Source organism: Aotus nancymaae, unplaced genomic scaffold, assembly GCF_030222135.1.
Source record: "Aotus nancymaae isolate 86718 unplaced genomic scaffold, 86718_ANA_hifiasm-v0.15.2.pri h1tg000029l, whole genome shotgun sequence".
Lineage (NCBI taxonomy): Eukaryota > Metazoa > Chordata > Mammalia > Primates > Aotidae > Aotus > Aotus nancymaae.
Genome location: NW_026988442.1, coordinates 72,952,369 through 72,959,396, shown reverse-complemented (window position 1 = coordinate 72,959,396; position 7,028 = coordinate 72,952,369). Strand labels below are relative to the sequence as shown.

General features: G+C 39.0%; 1 pseudogene; it reads left to right on the top strand.

The window, feature by feature from the left end:
* Positions 1 to 6,160: 6,160 nt before the first annotated feature.
* LOC135277015 (transcriptional repressor protein YY1-like) lies at positions 6,161 to 6,821 on the top strand (annotated as a pseudogene).
* The last annotated feature ends 207 nt before the right edge of the window (positions 6,822 to 7,028 follow it).

Sequence of the window (7,028 nt, the reverse complement as noted above, 5' to 3'; positions counted from 1 at the left end):
CTTCTTGTCTGTTTCTTCCCACAGACCCTGTAAGGCTGGTTGGCTTCTAAGAAAGGGGATGTGGTGCCAGCCCTGAAGGAGGATCGCCCCGATTCATTTCCCTCTCACTCTGTTATTAGGGAAGAGATTGACTGAAAACTTGGCATTCTTCTGAGTAAAGAGGAATTGTGTTTCCTGAATTTCTGTGGAGCTGATAAATGTATTCCTTGTCTCCATAAAAGAGGGCTGAATCCTAATCTTGGTTTAAGCACTGTCTTACTGTGTAAATTTGAGCAATTCACTTAATCTCAGGGTGTACAATCTATATTCAACCTACTTTACTGGATTGTTATCCAGAAACCTTTGTCTCTGTGGCCATGAATACTGAGACTCTCCTCAAGCCCAAATCTGCTCCCTGGCTTTCTTTTTCTTGCAACTGATTTATTATCAGCCTTCATACCTCACCATTCGTCCTGCTTTTCAGGATGCCTCTCATGCCAAGTGTCACTAGACACCAGATACTGAGATCTCCATTTTATTTTTTTCCCAGATAATTAACAGATAAAGTCTCATCACTGGAAGGTTTTAATGCCAAGCACTTAGGATTCTAGGTGATACTCACCTAGCTCTTTCCATATTCCCAGCTCACCTAACATTTGTCGTCTTCATAGCAACTTTATGATATAGGTACCATTATTGTCCCCTTTTTACTATAAGGAAACTGAGCCTTGTGGTGATATTGCAAAACTTAGAGGTTTGGTCCTTTGTCTTTATTTCCCAATTTATTTGGTAAAAGGTTAAAATGAAAGTGTCACCAGGATTATACCTTCAGTTTTTATTTCAAAGGATGGGAATTTTCAACATTGGGTACACTCTTTTTAAAATGTGTGTTAATAAAGACTATGTCTTTTTGCCATGATGACATCACCTTACAGCCTGAAAAATAAAATAAATGCATAAAAATAGTGTGCTTCGGCCGGGCGCGGTGGCTCAAGCCTGTAATCCCAGCACTTTGGGAGGCCGAGGCGGGTGGATCACGAGGTCAAGAGATCGAGACCATCCTGGTCAACATGGTGAAACCCCGTTTCTACTAATACAAAAAATTAGCTGGGCATGGTGGCGCGTGCCTGTAATCCCAGCTACTCAGGAGGCTGAGGCAGGAGAATTGCCTGAACCCAGGAGGTGGAGGTTGCAGTGAGCCGAGATCGCGCCATTGCACTCCAGCCTGGGTAACAAGAGCGAAACTCCGTCTCAAAAAAAAAAAAAAAAATAGTGTGCTTCCTAAATGCCCACAGGAGAAAGCAGGGAAATTCTAAAACTGACACCCTAACATCACAATTAAAAGAACTAGAGAAGCAAGAGCAAACAAATTTAAAACCTAGCAGAAGACAAGAAATAAGTAAGATCAGAGCAGAACTGAGGGAGATAAAGACACAAAAATCCCTTCAAAAAATCAATGAATTCAGGAGCTGCTTTTTTGAGAAGATTGACAAAATAGATAGATGGCCAGCCAGACTAATAAATAAGAAAAGAGAGAAGAATCAAATAGACTTAACAAAAAATAATAAAGGGGATATCACCACTGATCCCATAGCAATACAAACTACTATCAGAGAATACTATAAACATCTCTATGCAAATAAACCGGAAAATCTAGAGGAAATAGGTAAATTCCTGGACACCTACATCCTCCCAAGACTAAACAGGAAGAAGTTGAATATCTGAATAGACCAATAACAAGTTCTGAAATTGAGGCAGTAATAGCTTGCCAACCAAAACAAGCCCAGGATCAGATGGATTCACAGCTGAAATCTACCAGAGGGACAAAGAAACTGTTCCAAACAATAGAAAAGGGGGAGTCCTTCCTAACTCATGTTATGAGGCCAGCATCATCTTGATACTAAAACCTGGCAGAGACGCATACACAAAAAAGAAAATTTCAGGCCAATATCTCTGATAAACGTGAGTGCAAAAATCCTCAATAAAATACTGGCAAATTGAATCCAGCAGCACATTAAAAAGCTTATCCACCATGATCAAGTTGGCTTCATTCCTGGGATGCAAGGCTGGTTCAACAGATGCAAACCAATAAGTGTAATCCATCACATAAACAGAACCAATGACAGAAACCACATGATTATCTCAATAGATGCAGATTATCTCTTTTACACCTTCCCTTTTCTTTTGTTTCCTCAATTTAGACTCTGAATGTTTATTGTTCTGTGACTTCTCTCTTATACCTGTTACTCTGATGTGATCCCTTCTGTGCTAGTAACAAATGGACATATCAGGCCACATTGGAATCATTTGTTAGCACGTGCTGTTCTACATCAACTTCTTGAGAATAGGGGCCTTGTCTCATTCATGTTGGACTTTTAGTGTCTACCTCTGTATATGGCCAATAGCTGTCACTCGGGTCAGTTTGTATTGAATGGGCCAAAATCAGTGTCAAAGATCTGGAAGTTTAAATAAGGTAAACCTGATCTTCAGTCTCTCAGGAGTCCTTACTTATGCAATAATCTCATCTCGTTTGTGATCAGCTGTGTGCATAGTTCCTTTGAGTTGACTTACACAACAGAGAACTGGGCCAGGTTTCAGTAAGAAACTTATCACTGGTGAAATATTGGGACAAAATTCATCAACAGTTTCTTCCTAAACTGACCTCTAGAGCAAACAGACCTAGGCATGACCAATAAGAAGTTTCTTCATATTAGTAGTTATCTTTGGGGGTTTAAATTATCAGAGAAGCTATATTATTTCTTTCTTATTGTATATTTCTTTCCAAAAATTATCCTACCCTTTTAGTAAATCTATTTGCATAAGCCCATACATTAAAATAGGATGAAATGGAAAGGATAGAATCTAAAACAGGAAAGTCGGGAAGTATTATGTAAGAAATTTTCTCAGAGGTTTTTGCTCACAGGTTAGAAGTTGATAGACTTAGGGATTAAAATATTTTTACTAAGCTTCAGGAAATGGAACTGAGACAAAGAGTGATATCATGAGCTATATATATAGCTTCTAGGGGTAGGAAAGATTATACCACCATATTTGTTTAGTTAAAAGATATGGTAAGTAGAGTATTACACAAGATTTGAGAAAGACAACAGTGAGAATGGAAAGCCACAGTTACAAAGAACAGAAGTTGCCAGTAAAGAAGAAGAGGGACAAAAAATTTTAAAATAAGGATAGCTAATGTACTGAATTATATAAATACTTAACAGACTACATAAAAAGATAACTAAAAATTAAACAATAAAATAATTTAAAAAGAATATAATGGAAATAAAATGTGTGTATATATTGCTTGAGAACAGAAGGATTATAAATAGAGATACCATGCTCATTATAAAACCTATGAGAATCAAATGTTACACTTCAATGTTTTGGAACATAAGGACTATAAAGACATATTTGTATTAAAATAACAACATTGAACATATTGTCATCATAACTATCTTGATCTATGAAAACATGGTAGAAGTGTAAAGAGGTCATCTTAAGTTGAAAACTACTGATCAAATCTTTCTGTGTAAAATTTGGGCATTGCTTTTTTCTTTTTTTTTTTAAGTGCCTTTTAATAAAAAGATTCTAAAGTTCAGATGAAAGAAAATGTTTTATTTGTTTAAGATATTTTTTCTTTGTTGACCTCCAGAGTGCTTTTTTTTCTTTACCAAAGACACACTATACAGGTAAACATCAGGAAAAGATTGGCACCCAGAAAAGTGCAAAAAAAAAAAAAAAAAAAAAAAAACACACCCTGAAAGAGAATGAATGTCATAAAAATCCTTCATATTTGCAGGTCACAGAAATATTCACTTCATATGCCATGATAGACTGCCTATGATGAAAGTGATTGAATTCTAGGTGCTGGAGGAACAGCAATAAGGAGAGCAAACATCTTACTCTCATGGAGTTTAGTTAGTGGTGAGAGATGGTGATAAAGACAAAAAAATTCAAGCAGGAAGGAGCTAGGGATATACTGGTTGGTTCTGCCATTTGTAATAGGGTATTTGGAGCATATCTCACTAATATGACACTTGAACGAAGATGGAAGAAGTGAGGGAACCAAATCTTGTGCCTATCTGGAGAAAGACCATTCTAGCTGGTGAGAAGATGGAGATCCTGTTTGGAATGTTTGAGGAGTACCAAGGGGCCACAATGGCTAGCAGGAAGTGAAGGAGGAGGATGAGAGCAGATGAGATTCAAAGACCAACAGCTCCAAACTGAGAATCAGGGTTTTATTTCTGGGCATCCTTCCTCCAAATTTTAGGATAACAGCTCCTCATTGCTCTTTATGATATGTGTCCTGTTAAAGAGAACTCTGAGGAGAATTAATCTGAGGGCACTGGTGAATGATATGTATTAGGTGTGTAACCTTTTGTGATGATGACTTCTTCTTGGCTGAGCTTGACAGAGCTTGACAGAATGCCTTACCTATTCCCATGATTCTGGTGTGTGTCATTAAAAAAAAGTCGTGTACCCATTGGCCTCCACTACATTCCCAATGAAAGCGTGGGGTCTCTCTACACATAAGCAGAAGGATGAGGAATGGTGCCAGCTACTTGTAAAGCCATAGTTCAATGTCCATGGGTTGAAATTTTTCCAAAACATTTTTGCAGCTCTATTGTACCTTGTCAGATACCTTCTAAATTTCTGAGGTTAACTCCATTTTTGATTCAATACTTTGCTTTTACTGGATACATAAAGATCAAGAATAAAAGATAATAAAATTAAATCTTTTTAGTTAAGTTTTTTGGGGGTTTTCCAATGACTCCCAAATACACAGCTCAAAATTGGATACATAGAGAATTGAAGCATATAATTTTGTGTGTTGGTTAGTATCTTTTTCTGTCTGTTTTAAATCCTCTACATGTTGAACCATGCCAACATTATCCATGCTAGATTCTAAATCCCTTCTAATCAGAGACTATGCTTGTCTACATCTCTCTGTAGCAGCATTTGTTAGTGATCATAGTTATCAAAAAGTTATCTTTATGTATACAGAAAGCCATGTCATTTCATCAGCTTAGTAGACCATAGAGCCTTCCACAAATAGCTTTGAGCCCCAAGGCCAGTCCAACTATTGGTTAATGCAAATAAGCATAGAAAATGTTTCTGCTCTGCCTCAGTAACCTCAATCCCATTTGAAATAGAGTTATGTATTATGGCATTACTAGTCAGACCCCTTCAAGCAAGGCAGGATCTGCATGCAGTTATAGAATGTTCAAATTGGTTTCTCTTTAAATAGAGGAAGGTTTGGGTTTGCTGATCAAATCAATTAGAGTATTTTTCCCTAGTTCACTCTCAGAATGGGAAATTGCCTTTTGAAGCATTGGAGAAAAACAAGGACCCCAGACAAAAGGTCCAAAGAGTTTAGGTATACACGTGTAGGAAATCAACCTGGGGCCTATTTGTGCAAAGAATATCTACTCGTAGCTTGATCTACTTATCTATCTCAAAATTTTAATGACTTTATTGAAGTATAATTTATACACAGTAAAGTGTACAGATTATGAGAACACTTAGATGACTTTTGACAAATGTGTATACTCACATTATCAGCACCATATTTAAGATACACAGTACTTCCATCATCCCAAAATGTCTCTTGCATCCCTCTTTGTGGGAAATTCCTATATCCCCAGTCATTGTTCTGAGACAGTCTGATTACTTTTACCATAGCTTTGTTTTTAGTGTTCTAGATTGTTGTAAAAGTTAAGCTTCTTTCCCCACAGCTGGCAACCTCCTTGCCTGCCACCCGCAGCTGAGGAGCCCAGGCCACTGGACACACCCTCTGCATGAGCACAGATGGCTCAGAGATGCTGCCTGAGATCTTGGACCTGCATTAGATCAAGGAGGAAACTATCTCGGTGAAGACCATTGAGACGATGATGGTGGGCAAGGAGGAGGATAATGACAATAAAGATGGTGGCAGGGGTGGCCACAGGCAGGCCAGCCACCACCACTACCACCACCACCCACACCAGCTGCCAAGGATCTGCTGTGGTCACTCCTCACGATGACCCTACCCAGGTGTACTACCACCAGGAGGTGATCCTGGAGCAGGCATACCAGGAGGCTGTGGGCGGCGATAACACAGCTGGGGGACCAGATACTCATCCTAGTGCCAGAGCTAGCCAGTGATGACCACGACCACCTCAAGCAGGCGCTGGTTATCATGGTGGAGGCTGATAAGGGTGGCTGTGGCATTATCTCAGGCAACAAGCAGTGGGGGCAAAAGCGGGTGCAGATCAAGAACCTGGAGGGTGAGTTCTTTGTCACCATGTGGTCCTCAGATAAAAACAAAAAGATATTAACCATAAAATAGTGGTTGAGAAACAGATCACTGGAGAGAACTCACCTCCTGATTATTCAGATTATATGAGAGGAAAGAAACTTCCTCCTGGAGGAATACCTGGCATTGACCTCTCAGATCCCGAACAACTGCAGAGTTCGCCAGAATAAAGCTAAGAAAAATGTAAAAGATGATGCTCCATAAACAATAGCTGGCGCTCGCCAAGGCTACCCACAGATGTTCAAGGATAACTGCCAGGAGAAAACATCTGCACACACATCATCGCAGAGTCCACTTTTGTGCAGAACGTAGCAGAGCTGCTGTTGAGAGCTCAGAACTAAGACCACATCAACAGGTTCACACTGGAGAGAAGCTGTTTCAGTGTACATTTGAAGACCATGGGAAATGCTTTTCACCGGACTTCAATTTGCACACACATAAATTTTTAAAAGGCTTTAGAAGATGTTTTATCTTTCCCTGTAATCTTGTTTCAAAAACATGGTGTTTCCGTAAAGTCTGTTCCCAACAGGAGGACAATTCATGAACTTCCCATCAACAGACAATTCTTTTTTAAAAATTAAATTTAATGAAATTTCAAGTTCCTGGGTATATGTGCAAGATATGCAGGTGTGTTACATAGGTAAATGTGTACCATGGTGGTTTACTGCATCTACCAACCAATCACCTAAGTATTAAGGCCAGCATGCATTAGCTGTTTTTCCTGATGATCTTTCTCCTCCTGTCCCACACC